We start from the raw sequence: 15588 nt of genomic DNA, 5'->3' as shown, positions 1-15588 counted from the left end.
CTGCTCCACACTCGGTGTGATGAACATCACTGAATTTTCAGGAGCACGTCTGCTCAACACCTACTGTGATGATTATCACTGACTTGAGCGGGGTAGCCGAGCCTGAGGTGGGGCAGCAAAGTAGAGATACTGGTGTTAGTGTGCAGTGCAACACTTACCTGTCTCCACTAGCGGCAGGGGGACGTGAGAAGGCGGATGACCGGGTCCTCGAACGCCCCAAGCTGCCTGCTGGCGACCAAGGGAAGCTGGGGGATGTAAGGCTATTACAGGGTCACACCCGCCAGACTGGTCCACTTGGGACTGAAGTGGATTTCAGAATATTTTTCTCTCTTTTTCTGAATATGTGGGTACTGCTGACCCCGTTTTTATAGGGGCCAGCGGCGGAACAGACACACACATAACAAAAAACTCCAGCCGGCCCTCCAACCAGCCAGAGGGAGTGGATCGGCGACCACTCCACGAGCAACTCCTCCATCCCTGAGAGCCCGTCCAGGTTCAGCGTTTTCTTTTGCGCTGATGCTTACCACCTGGCTTGGCAGCGCCTGGAGCAGGCTGGGTGCCCCTTCCGCGGCCGGCTCCACGCCGGAACCTGGGTGAAGGCTGCTGCGATGGTCCGGCGGGAGCTGAAGCGGCTGCAGGCGGACGCCCTCGGCGACGAACAGGCGGAGGATCTGACCTCGGCGGGCGGGTGAAGGCAGCAGCGTCCCTCCGAGGCAGGATGTGCCGGATGGCCTCCGTCTGTTTCTGAGCTGTAGAGAACTGTTGGGCAAAGTTCTCCACAGCGACACAACTTTCGTGACCGTCAGAGGGGGATAGTGCCAGACCGCACCCAGAAACGAACGGATGGAATGGCATCTTGAAAAAGACGCACTCACACCCGTGTTGCTCTTTTAGGAAATGGGACCGTCACCAGTGCCGGAAAACACAGGGAATGACCGCGGCAAACACTGAATAGTCTTTCAACCAACAGTGAAGCACTCACTTCTCGCCCTCTAACCAACCGTCAACACACAGACAAACAATAGAAATTTGATGCTGTTAAAACAGCAGTTGAGAGCTGAGAAGCTCGCGATCACCGCTGCACCACGCTGTAGAACACCAACACTGGAGAGGTCTTCCCGTAAGAACACCGACACACTCGCTCGTTGAATACAACAGCACTCTTCAGAGACATCAAAGACGAACGGCTCCGAAGCGAAAGGCAACTAGTGCGTGCATCCACTTCTGTATTTATACCCGCGCCGTGGGGGCGGAGTGTGTGATGCAAATCACGCACACCAAATTCCATTGGCTCGTTCAATAGTAATCGAAGATGATAGGCTCCCTAGCGTGATCCCAATTCAGTCAACCGTCGACTACGTCTGACGTTATCGACTGAAAGGGAACTATGTTGCATATCACAAATGTGGAAGTAAAATGGCAAGGATCTGTGCATGAATTTTCAGAGAGTCACATGTATGCACATTATTTGAACATGGAAACGGAAAATATAAATATCAAGCACACTCTTACATATAGTCCAGTCATTTTAAGCCAAAACGGGGGTCAACCTAGAACAAATGCAACAGAAGCAAACTCAACTGATTTTGTATCCTCAGTATGTCCTGAGTAAGGAAAAAAAAGCCCCTGAGGAATCCCATTAGTGGAAAGTTTAGAAAAAGACCCAAATATAGCCCATTCATACGCCTATTCATTCTTTATCTCACGTGAATAGGGTAAACATTTTAACCTTTAGATATCACCATGAAAATTACTGAGTTGATTACTGACATGAAGACAAACAAAAAATGTATTACAAGTTTTTTTAAATTGTTTGTTAACATGGACAAATGGTGCATAATCTAATTACGTATGTGCTAATTTGCATAAACACCCAAACAGACCTAAACATTGGGTATAGCCAGGTGAAAATGTCTTGTTGAATATAGTAAATATGAAATTATTAAAACACAACAATATATACTGTAATAAGTGATAGAAACATTTAACATGGTCTCCACTAAGGCATTTCATTTGTCTGCTAATTTTTGCCAACCCCCTCTCCTGGCTTTTGCAGTCTGTGAGGTGTTCCCTGGCGTTTTGATTAAACATTCAAATTCCACATAAACATTGACTACTAGCTCTTGTTCTGCTGCGGAGGAAAACTGGGCGCGCTTTTTGACCATGGTTAGAAGCCAATAGCAGCATTGCTGATCAATGTTTCTACTATCGATACATATCCCCTTTTAAACCAAGGCATTAACGCGCAGTTATCTAAGATAACTCAATCCAGCGATACTAATCTTAAACAGCAGGTGTGTTCGAAGAACCTAATTAACCAGATCATGATTAGCAAGATGAAAACATCTTGGATGTGTCATTTGATCTCAGATGTATTAAGCGATGTATGAAGAACGGACCCCTAATCTACAAAGATATAATAATTTTCCTTCTTTTGTAATTTACTGTATGCAGCCACTCAGACCGCTGAAATCTCAGAGCAGCGTGCTTTGTTTTAATCAGCTCCTGTGTCATTTACAGAAATATTTACTCATTCATTAATTTCCCTACTCACACCCCCATATAGTGACAAAGTATCTATAAAAGCAACAACAATTTTTGTTCCCCATACAGATATACGAAAAAATTTACGAGAACAAATTAACAAATAATTCTACGTGTCCCACTGAATCATGTTAAACTCAACAATAGTATTTAACTAATTCATGAAATAGATTGATAGAATAAAACCAAAACATAATTTCTTGTTTCTACGTTATTTCCCAGGGCACATTATAGGCTACAACACACATTTACACTCACGTTAATATTGCAAAGAAGAGCAAGTATATACAATTTGAAATACAACATATGAACAACAACACCAATAATAATAGTACTAAAGAGTACAGTAAGTGCTACATGATATTTTACATATTTTTGAAACAGCAATGCATTTCTGTGTGAGAAGGGAGCTGAGAGCTGATGATTTCCCTATGTGCGTCACAAAAAGCACTTTGGATTTTACATGGAGTGTGATAATGTGCAGTTGCATCAAACAGACATGTAGAATTACAAACTTAATTATAAGCCCCTCGTTTAAAAATAAAAAGTACCTGGAAAAGTATCACGGCCACAAAGACCATGGACTTGAGCCTGCGCCCACACTCGCTATTGACCCTCAGTCAGAGGCCCAGACACTGTAAGAGCTGGAAGCAGCCATGATGTCCATTCCAGAACCGAATCCAGCCGGCAAGTCCACTCTATTTCACTCTAATGCTAAAGCTATGTAAGATAATTATTGTAAATTAATACAATTTAAAATATCATAATTTTGAACATAAATAATTGCTATGGTCACACTTTACAGTCTGTCTGTGCGTTTTGAAAATATTTAACCAATGAGAAGTATTAAAAAGAGCTTGTGACCAAATCTCGTTACTCCATTGCTGCCTCAAACTGTCAGTCAAACCTAATAACTCTGCCACGTCTCTATCATGAATGAAGTGTCACAAGCAGTTTGGAGTGTCTCTGCTTATTTATGATGCAAGGGTAAATAAAGAACCGGTTCTTTTGAATAAGTACAGAGATTTATTTACTTATGAAACACTTTATATTTGTTTCACTTTGTATTTAAGGAGCTGAGAAGAGCTTCTTGCATTTGTTGTAGAGTCACAGCCGAAGTAGCCTGTGTGTAGCGCTTCATTATAATGTGAGATTTTGGCCAAAAGACAGAAGCAAAACAACAAAAGAAAAACAGAATAAAAAAACAAGTGCCCATTAGCTACAGCTATAATCTTCATAAACTTTAGGCTGATGACGTGATGTGATGGACTGACTGCCTCAGATGCAGCCGTTATAATGACAAAAAAACTTTAGATTGTAAGCAAATATTAATTGCTAGTGTCTCCATGTCACGATACAGAGGGAAGCAGACAAGTAAGTTATACGTAAACAGTTTTATTGAGCAGTGGCACGGATCCAAACAGTTATGCAGACAGGTGAGCTTGTGGCAGAGAGACTGTGGATGAAGAACTTAACTGGATGATAATACGGGTCTGTGTCTTGTAGATGAACAGAGAGCAGTAGGCTGTAGGCGGATGACAGGTGGCTGAAGATGGATGACTAAAGACGGATGACAGAAGACGGAGTAAGGAATCCTTGAAACGGGTAAGTACAGGTAGGTATCAAGATAGAGTCTTTATTTGTTTCGTAGGGACGAGACCAGACAAGGGAGTGAAGGAGAACAGAGTCTATAGTGTGCACTGATGATGATGTGTAGGTGCAGGGAATCAGAATTCTGGGGAGAGTGAATGAGTGGGTGGAACGTGCTGATCTGGTGACTCTGTTACAGTACCCCCACCTCCTGACAGCTGGATGGGATGATGACGACGGGGCCTACCTTGACCCCTGGGAGCCAATTAAAGGGTTAGTTCACCCAAAAATGAAAATTAAGTCATTAATTACTCACCCCCATGCTGTACCAACCCCGTAAGACCTTCGTTCATCTTCGGAACACAAATGAAGATATTTTTGATTAAATCTGAGAGGTGGATCACTGCTACATAGGCTGCCAGAGGGAATGAAACTTGACGGCCCAGAAAGTCATTAAAGAACATGTTTAAATATTCCATGTGCCTACAGTGGCTCAACTATAAGTTTATCAAGCGACGAGAATACTTTTTTTCCGAAAAAAACCCATAAATAACGACTTTATTTGACTATTCCTTTTCATCCTTGTGGGCCGGAGACGAGAGTTCAAGAGATTTCCACGACGCATGCGCGAGAACTGAACAAGAAGTATTAGAAGAAGAACGTCCTCTTCTCAGTTCTCGCGCATGCGTCGTGGAAATCTCTTGAACTCTCGTCTCAGGCCCACAAGGAAGAAAAGGAATAGTCGAATAAAGTCGTTATTTATGTTTTTTTTTTTTCGGAAAAAAAGTATTCTCGTCGCTTGATAAACTTATAGTTGAGCCACTGTAGGCACATGGAATATTTAAACATGTTCTTTAATGACTTTCTGGGCCGTCAAGTTTCATTCCCTCTGGCAGCCTATGTAGCAGTGATCCACCTCTCAGATTTAATCAAAAATATCTTCATTTGTGTTCCGAAGATGAACGAAGGTCTTACAGGGTTGGTACAGCATGGGGGTGAGTAATTAATGACTTAATTTTCATTTTTGGGTGAACTAACCCTTTAATCTGGGAGTTTAATATTGTATTGTGTGAGGAGCGTGTGATCAAGGATGTCATGACCAGCGACCCAGGAACACTCCTCGGGACCGTACTCCTCCCAGTCAATGCCTAGGACCCTGCCGTTGCAAGTCTAGGATAGCTCAGTCAGACCCGGTAGATGGCTTCCTCTTCTGCAATTTCGGGAGGAGGAGGCACCTCATCGCCACCAGACTCTGTGGGAGGGGACAACATAGGTTCAGTTTAAGGTTTTAAGAGAGACACATGGAAAGATGGTGAGAAATGTAGTGAGGTGACCCCATTGAGCTGCCTCTGCACAGTTAATGGACCTATGTACCGGGGACTAAGCTTACGGCAAGGCAGGCGGAGACGAATCTCCCGTGGCGAAAGCCAGACCTTCTGGCCTGGTTCGTTGTGAGGGGTAGATGTTCTTCGGGCGTCCGCTTGTCTCTTGTGTCTCCGCACTGCCTGTTGGAGATGCACATGAGCTTAGTCCCATACCCTCTCGCTCTGCTGGAACCAGTGGTTGACAGCTGGAACCTCCAAGGGCTCACCCGACCAGGGGAATAATGGAAGTTGGTATCCCAGGATACATTGGAAAGGGGTAAGCCCTCTGGTGGATTGTGGTAAGGAGTTCTGGGTGTACTCCACCCATGAGAGGAATTGGCTCCAGCTGTCCTGGTTCTGATGGCAGTAGGACCTCAGGTTTCTCCCAAATTCCTGGATCTTCCGCTCAGTCTAGCCGTTGGTTTGAGGATGGTAACCGGAAGAAAGGCTTACTGATACTCAGAGGAGCTTGAAGAAGGCCCGCCAGACCCGAGAGATAAACTGCGGACCCCAGGCCGTTACTATGTCTTCGGGAGGACCGAAGTGGCGGAAAACATTCTGGAACATGGCTTCGGCCGCTTCGAAGGCCGTAGGTAACCCCTTGAGGGGAATCAATTTACATGCCTTCGAGAAGCGGTCCACGATGACGAACACTCAGGTATGGTTCGCTGAGGGTGGAAGGTCAGTCATAAAGTCGATGCCCAGATGCGACCATGGAAGATGTGGAATAGACAGGGGAACCAGCTTTCCTTCAGGACATTTTCAGGGAGTGTTGGTAACGGCACAGCCTGAGCAACCTTTAATGTACCGGGAGATATCCTGAGTCATGGTGGGCCACCAGTAGTGCTGACGTAGGAGCGACATAGGAGCCTTAACGTTCTTATCTCCAGGTCGATACGAGACGGTGAAATCGTCAGCCCTACCACCTGTCCGCTTGATTCCTATTCCCACTAACCTACTTCAAGCCATTTCTTCCTCAGTTGAACCCGCACTCACGCACATCTCTTCACACTGGTACCTTTCCCACAGCTTTTAAGCAGGCTCGGGTAAACCCACTGCTTAAGAAACCCACTCTAAATCTTGCACATCTGGAAAATTACAGACAAGTATTCCTTCTTCCATTTGTTGCGAAAACATTTGTCGTGGCAGGGTGTGGTGTCTAAGACCCAACATCTATTTACTGGAGTGCCTCAGGGCTCAGTGCTTGGACCACTCCTCTTCTCCATCTACATGACATCACTAGGATCTGTGATTCAGAAACATGTCTTTTCCTATCACTGTTACGCTGATGCCACACAACTCTACCTCTCATTCCAGCCTGAGAATCCAACGGTAGATGCTTGTATCCAGGTGGGTAGGTGGAAAGAGTACTAAAATATTCTACTTAAGTAAAAGTACTATTACTTCAATTAAATTTTACTTAAAGGGACATTGTGTATGAATTTCTCCCATCTAGCGGTGAAATTGTATTTTGCATTTAAACAAATTTTGCTCTCCAGCGCCTCGCTTTTTCAAATGCGTGTTGCATCTACGGTAGCCGTTATGTACCAAAAAGCTATGACAGGATGTCTTCTAATAGCACTTCGTTGAGTTTACATTCGGGTAAACAGGTTTCTTATTTCAAACAAACTGCAACTTGACACAACGAACAAACAAATGTTACAGTATGAATTAATGACTGACTTGCCGGGGCAGTGACAAGCACCTGCTCACTGCTCTGCTCTGCTCCTCCGTTTCTGCTGCTTTGAGTTACGTAAAAATATCAGTTTACAGTATTAATCAATTATTAAAATAAATAAATACATAAATAAATAGTATTTTTAAATTGCTTTGAATGGGGAACGTTTTGTTAACAGGGAACAGACTTAATGGACTGGCAACAATCTCCATAGAACATGAACTGGCACAGAGAATCGAAATAGAGGATGCAGTTAAGACCTTTGCTGCGATGATTGCCCGCCGTGCGCGCTTCTGAAACGTAAGTTAAGCTTCATTTGCTCTTTAGTCGTTATTTAAGATGCTGAAACTGCTGATGATATAATGTGCTTGCGGACATTTCATTTCTGTGTATTTTACGCACATAAGAAAGTGGTGTAAAGAGATTTGCAACAGTAATTTGAGGAGGTGAAATGTGATTATTTGGAAAATTCCTGTCATAACTCCTTAAAGAAAAATGCCAGCAGGCATTTGCCTCCTGCATAAACTTTAATATTGTTGACATTTCGGGCACACGCGCGTTGTGCACTATTTGCGTTATATGTAGGCCTATGGCTTATTGGTCTTTGTGTGTTGTCGCTGGTTTTGCGTTATATGTATGGCATATTGGTCTTTGTGTGTTGTTGCTGGTTTTGCGTTATTTGTATATGGCATATTGGTCTTTGTGTGTTGTTGCTGGTATATGTTGCAAATAGAGGGGCAGCACAATTGTTTTTCGCCTAGAGCGGCAGAAGTGCATTCGCCGGTCCTAGGGGTGAGTTTCCATAACCATCAAAGTTTGTCATTTTGTGTTCATTCTAAGAACACGTACACGTTAACTCATGTTTAACCCATGTTTAGACCTTCCCATACCTACCTATTGTTATTAGCTAGCTCAGGAAAGAAAAAAAAGCTGTAAAGCCCAGAGGAGAGCTTTACAGGGGGTATGGCTTATCTAAATGAGATGTAAATGAGCCCTATTGTCACTCCTAGCAGCAGAGAGAGGTAAGAACTGCACAATATTTAGAGGCTGTTACCTAACCTTTTAGCTTTTTTGAGTGCCAACCTTCAAATAGCCACAACTTCTCCAAATATTACCAGATTTCCATTTGTTACACATCGTTGGGAAGCTTGGAGACTACACTTTCAGAATCTATGAATAACTCAAAATGCCCCAGAACCGACTTGTGTCCCTAGTTCCCTTTCGAGGGAACTCGCGCTGCGTCGAGAATCGACACATTGGGGAATGCCTTCGGCATGAAGCGTCTGAAGTCAGCTATTCAATCTTGATTGGCATGTGAAATGTGACATGCGGAAGCTATAAAGGGACGCCGGATCATAACAGTGTCAGCTTCTGGTCTTAAGCAAGCTTTCTGTGTCAACCTGTTTGTCTTATTTGGTGTTGTCTGTCAGTCTGAAATATATATTTATATATATATATATATATATATATATATATATATATATATATATATATAAATACAGGTCCTTCTAAAAAAATTAGCATATTTTGATAAAGTTCATTCTTTTCCATAATGTAATGATAAAAATTAAACTTTCATATATATTTTAGATTCATTGCACACCAACTGAAATATTTCAGGTCTTTTATTGTTTTAATACTGATGATTTTGGCATAGAGCTCATGAAAACCCAAAATTCCTAACTCAAAAAATTAGCATATCATGAAAAGGGTCTCTAAACAAGCTATTAACCTAATCATCTGAATCAACTAATTAACTCTAAACACCTGCAAAAGATTCCTGAGGCTTTTAAAAACTCCTAGCCTGTTTCGTTACTCAAAACCGCAATCATGGGTAAGACTGCCGACCTGACTGCTGTCCAGAAGGCCATCATTGACACCCTCAAGCAAGAGGGTAAGACACAGAAAGAAATTTCTGAACAAATAGGCCGTTCCAAGAGTGCTGTATCAAGGCACCTCAGTGGTAAGTATGTGGAAAGGAAAAAGTGTGGCAAAAAACGCTGCACAACGAGAAGAGGTGACCGGACCCTGAGGAAGATTGTGGAGAAGGAGCGATTCCAGACCTTGGGGGACCTGCGGAAGCAGTGGACTGAGTCTGGAGTAGAAATATCCAGAGCCAACGTGCACAGGCGTGTGCAGGAAATGGGCTACATGTGCCGCATTCCCCATGTCAAGCCACTTTTAAACCAGAAACAGCGGCAGAAGCGCCTGACCTGGGCTACAGAGAAGCAGCACTGGACTGTTGCTCAGTGGTCCAAAGTACTTTTTTCGGATGAAAGCAAATTTTGCATGTCATTCGGAAATCAAGGTGCCAGAGTCTGGAGGAAGACTTGGGAGAAGGAAATGCCAAAATGCCTGAAGTCCAGTGTCAAGTAACCACAGTCAGTGATGGTCTGGGGTGCCATGTCAGCTGCTGGTGTTGGTCCACTGTGTTTTATCAAGGGCAGGGTCAATGCAGCTAGCGATCAGGAGATTTTGGAGCACTTCATGTTTCCATCTGCTGAAAAGCCTTATGGAGATGAAGATTTCATTTTTCAGCACGACCTGGCACCTGCTCACAGTGCCAAAACCACTGGTAAATGGTTTACTGACCATGGTATTACTGTGCTCAATTGGCCTGCCAACTCCCCTGACCTGAACCCATAGAGAATCTGTGGTATATTGTGAAGAGAAAGTTGAGAGATGCAAGACCCAACACTCTGGATGAGCTTAAGGCCGCTATCAAAGCATCCTGGGCCTCCATAACACCTCAACAGTGCCACAGGCTGATTGCCTCCATGCCACGCCGCATTGATGCAGTCATTTCTGCAAAAAGATTCCCGACCAAGTATTGAGTGCATAACTGAACATAATTATTTGAAGGTTGACTTTTTTTGTATTAAAAACACTTATTTTATTGGTCGGATGAAATATGCTGTTTTTTTCTAGATAGGAATTTTGGGTTTTCATGAGCTGTATGCCAAAATCATCAGTATTAAAACAATAAAAGACCTGAAATATTTCAGTTGGTGTGCAATGAATCTAAAATATATTGAGAAAGACCTGTATATATATATATATATATATATATATATATATATATATATATATATATATATATATTATGGCAAACAATAAGGAGAAACTATTCAGTCAGTGTGCGTCCCCTTGCCCGCGTTATTTAAGCGAGGGTGACACACACTCACTCTGTGTAGTTTGTCTGGGAGCAGAGCATGTACAAGCAGCGCTCGAGGGCGCTGTACGTGCAAACTGTTACTGTTTTTTATATGAAACAGCTCCGCTCGCGTTTGAGCCTGTTCAATCAAATAGATCAGGCTCGCGTTCCCAGTTCATCAGGTCTCGCAGCTGTCGAGGCATCGCGCCGCTTGTATGCGTGGGATTCGCTCGTGGGGCTGCCATATAATACTGAGACGGTTGCGACCCTTTTTCAGTGTTTATTTACCAGGTCCACTGGTCTTGTGCACGGTTCGGATGCCCGCGCTGCGGCTTCTTCCGACCGTGTTAAATCCCCGATGTTTGATTTATTTGGCTCCGAGGAGTTCGATATTCTCAACACAGGTTCGCCATATTCCCATTATTTGAAAAAAAAAAAGGAAAAGAAAAGAGGAGTTGCTGGAGGTTGTAACCAGGGCAGTGGCTAAATTAAATGTTGAATGGCCATTTAATAAGCAGGAAGCGACTAAGAAAAATAAAATGAATGAGCGCTTCCTGCAGACCCAGTCACAGTCTTCGTGTCAGAGCCATCCCTTTTTCACTCCTCCTTTTCACTTACTGAGGTATCGAGATCATGGGAAAAATCTATGTTCATCTCAATTATTTTCCCCCATGTATATATTTACTCATCCATTGGGAATCTAATGAGAATGGTTATGAGGTGATACCTTGGGTAGAGGAATATTTTGTGAAATATTTCTCCCCGACATTGTGTCACCCATGACAGCTCAGACACTTCCCTCCAAATCTCGTTCATCAAATTTGTTAGGGAAAGCATATATGGAGTTGGGTCAAGCCGGTGCATGCCTACACTATTACTGGCATACCATGCTGACCTCCTCAAGGAAGTGGATGATAACTGGGAGGTCTCACTCGACGGTGTTACTGAATATCGTAGAGTGGCTGACTTATCTCTCCGTATTATTAAAGAGACGGCCTGTGCCATCGGCCGTTCTATGGCAGCACTAGTCGTCTCAGAGAGATATTTATGGCAGGGCCTTCCTTCTCAATGCCCCCCTTTTCGCCCATCAGGCCTCTTTGGCGACGCGGCAAGAAGAACCGTTGTCGAGAGGCTTCAGGAGGCAGAGCGACAATCAGCTATCCCCAGGCTCCTTAGATTTGATTTTGGGGGTAAAGCTTATCAATACAGGGTTCTTCCTTTCGGCCTAGCCTTATCTCCTCGCACCTTTACTAAATGTACGGATGCTGCCCTTGCCCCATTGAGACTTCAGGGGATCCGTATCCTAAATTTCATAGATGACTGGCTCATTCTGCTCAGTCAGAAGAACTGGCAATTCAACATTGAGATGTTGTTTTGCGTCATCTGAGGTGCTTGGGGTTGAAACACAATGTGAAGAAAAGTTCCTTAACTTCTCTTCAGAGGACTACGTTCCTGGGAGTAGAGTGGGACTCAGTCACGAAGCGGACACAATTGTCTCCTGCTCGTATAAATACTATCTTAACCACAATAAAGAGTATTAGGTTAGGCCAGGCCAACACTGTTAAACACTTTCAAAGACTTTTTGGGACTTTTTTGGGGAACCCCTTTCGCATGATCAAAGTTACGCGTAGAGGCCTTCGTGCTCTTGTCATGTGGAAGACACCATGGTTCCTGTCTCAAGGCCCGGTTCTGGGAGCACCGTGTAGGGGAAAGACTTTGACCACGGATGCATCCCTCACGGGCTGGGGTGCGGTTATGGAGAGCCGTTACACCCGAGGTGCTTGAAAGGACCATCATCTCTCATGGATATTAATCGCTTGGAGATGTTGGCCGTATTCTTTGCCCTGAGGAACTTCTTTGCTCAGAGGTCATCATGTTCTTGTTAGGACAGACATTATGTCGGTGGTCTCTTATTTCAACCGCCAAGGAGGTCTGAAATCGCGCCCTCTTTCTAGGCTGGCACATCAGATTCTTCTGTGGTCCCAGGATAAATTTCTCTCTGTTAAGCCCTATTCGCACGGGATTAGTACTATCTGGGGGCCTCGTGTGATTTAAAAATTACCCCGCCACATGTGATGTGGCGCATTCGCAAGGGATAACCGAAGCCTGTAATTTTACTCAAATTTACCGACTTATCTCCCGGATATGACGTCAATAGGCTATTGCTTGGAAATTTATTTTCGCTATAGGTCTAGCTGTATGATATATTATGACATAAACAGAATAAAGTTCCTTACCGCATGCTGCTATACATGTCATTCATCTCCATCCAACCATTCTTTTTGTTTTTGCTCTTCTGATGATTTTCAGCTTTCACTTTCTGCAAATTGTGTAGTTGTGTACAGCGATGTGACCCAGCACCCACAATACTATCAAAACACTCCAACCCAGCCTCCATTCTTCCCGAAAGATGGATAAAAAAGCGCACATGAAACAAAAACCTTGAAAAAATGATGTACGATCCGGCCAAATCACAGAGATGCCGATTCACACGGGACTAATATTATCACAGGACCTTGGTGTTCTGCGAAATATAGTAGGTAATTTGCGGGGGAATTTTTACTTTACTAATTACAGACATGGCCGATTCGCACGGGATAAAGATCTCAGACAAACTCCGCAATTATTACAAATGACTAAAGGTCACCAGGTAACACTTATCCCGTGTGAATAGGGCTTTAGATCCATTTATATTCCTGGGGTTGATATTGTGGGAGCGGATATCCTGTCGAGGCAGGGGCTGAGGCCCGGTGAATGGCGGCTCCACCCTGAAGTAGTTGAGCTCATATGGAGAGAGTTTGGCCAGACGGAGGTTGACCTGTTCGCCTCTCGTGAGAACACTCACTGCCGCTCTGGAAGTATCTCTCACATCCAGCTCGTTTGGGCCTGGATGCCATGGTACAGATGTGGCCGTGGTCACATTTGTATGCTTTTCCCCCGATCGCTCTGCTCCCTGGGGTTCTATAAAGGGTCAGGAGGTACGGTGTGAGCTTACTCTTGGTAGCCCCATACTGGCCGGCCCAAATTTGGTTCTCGGACCTTATTAGTCTCTTGCAGAGTCCTCCCTGGCATGTCCTTATTAGGAGAGATCTCCTTTCCCAGGCCGGTGGTACAATATTTCATCCACGGCCGGAGTTATGTAGACTATGGGTCTGGCCCCTGAGGGCGTCCAACCCGTAAATAGGTGCCCTTTCCACCGAGGTGGTTAGATCATCCATTCTAGAAGCCCACTCTATTAGGAACTAAATATTTGTTAGGGACGTCATTGAACCCAGTTAAATACTGCCCAATGGCTTCAGTACTGGCGTTCCATCCTGTTCTCTAACGGGATCGCACGTTCACTTTTAGGGCCTCTGTGGCGGCCCCAGTGCCCTCCGCAAGCCTCTAAGGGTGAGCATGTACGGACCTTCCCACTAAAACTCCATGTTCCTGTAGATTGGAGGATGATTCCTGTCATCCAGCCTAATGGCATCAGGCTGACGGGTTACCCCTGGCACCCATCAAGTACTGTGGATGCGTTATATGAGAATATATAAGAATCTTTTGAGTGTTGCCCCCTCTTACTTAAGGGCGTGGGAGCCACTCTACCTTATGTCTGCCTCGGCACCGGGGTGCCTGTATGCAATAGCATGATTCTTCGGGTGTTCATCATATAATAATCTATTTGTGTCTGCTTCCTGCTCGTCCTGCTCCCTGGAAGAGCGGTGGTGCTTCCCCCTCTTACGTGATGATGTGGGAGCCACTCTACCTAATTTCTGCCTTGGCACTGAGGTGCCTGTAGGCAATATCATAATTCTTCAGGTATCCATCCTCCATCGCATGTGTCGGATGGCAAGGTCATAGCCTTGGAGGCCCTTATGTTAGGCCTCGGGCTAGGAGGAGTCAAATCTATCTAGTTGTATATCAAGGGCTAGGCTCTATCCCCCTTTTTGGTCAATTAGACAGTTGGTTATCTGTGGAAACCTCTCATAACTGATGTACGAGGTGCGCCTTGGCCTTCACCTCTCATCTAATATTCCTTTACTGTCTGGGGCTCCCATCCACGGGGTCCGTTGAGCCACTGGCTCCAGACCTCCCCTTCTTACACCAAATCTTATGACAATCTAGGTTGGATCTACCTTCTCATTCCTATCGTCCTTGAGTGTGCCAGATGCTACACGCCAGTGCGTATTCTCTCAGTGTGGCGCAGTGGGCATTTCGTTTCCCAATGTGTCGATTCTCGACGCAGCGCGAGTTCCCTCGAAAGGGAACGTCTCGGGTTACGACTGTAACCCTCGTTCCCTGAGAAGGGAACGAGACGCTGCATCCCTCGGCCACACTTTTCGCGCTCCTGAGAATGACTTGCTTCGACCAATCAGAAGCTGACACTGTTATGATGTGGCGTCCCTTTATAGCTTCCGCATCGCCGTCACATGCGACGTCACGAGAAGTACGCAAAAAAACTACTCAATTACGTAACACGAGTAAATGTAATTTGTTACTTTACACCTCTGCTCGTATCTCAGCCTGCCTGACAGGCATTTCTGGCTGGATGAAGGACCACCACCTTCAACTAAACCTTGCGAAGACAGAACTACTTGTGGTCCTGGCAAACCCAACACTTCATCACAACTTCACCATTCAGCTAGGCTCGTCATCCATAACTCCATCAAGGTCAGCCAGGAACCTTGGACTAGTAATTGATGATCAATTGAACTCCACAGACCACATTGCTAGAGCTGCCCGTTATATTAATTAGGTACTTTTTTATTGACATGGAAGATTGTAGCAAAAATGACAGTGACCCTCTTACAACAGAGGTTAGCTGAATACATTAATATATAACGGTCATGTAGATTTGTGTTGCACGACATTAGGAGGATCAGGCCCTTCCCATCAGAGCATCCTACACAACTCCTTGTCCAAGCGCTTGTTCTATCCAGACTGGACTATTATAATGCTCTCTTGGCTGGTCTTCCAGCTTGCTGCAGCTAGAGTGGTCTTTAATGAGGCGAAGAGAGGACACATCACTCCTTTCCTAAGAAAATTTCATTGGTTACCAGTTGCCGCTCGCATTAAATTCAAGTCACTGATGTTTGCCTACAGAACAACCACTGGCTCTGCTCCCTTTTACCTAAACTCATTACTTCAGACTTATGTGAAACTTGCACTCTGTAAGCGAATGTCGTCTTGTTGTACTATCTCAAAGAGGCACAAAATCTCTTTCTCTGACCTTTACCATGACCATGAATGATCTGCCTAACTCAACCAGAGCTGCT

The sequence above is a fragment of the Siphateles boraxobius genome, unplaced genomic scaffold, assembly GCF_051911475.1.
Source record: "Siphateles boraxobius isolate OS27281-9 unplaced genomic scaffold, OSU_SipBor_1 2, whole genome shotgun sequence".
Lineage (NCBI taxonomy): Eukaryota > Metazoa > Chordata > Actinopteri > Cypriniformes > Leuciscidae > Siphateles > Siphateles boraxobius.
The sequence above is the reverse complement of the archived record's forward strand: the minus strand, read 5'-3'. Positions refer to the sequence as shown.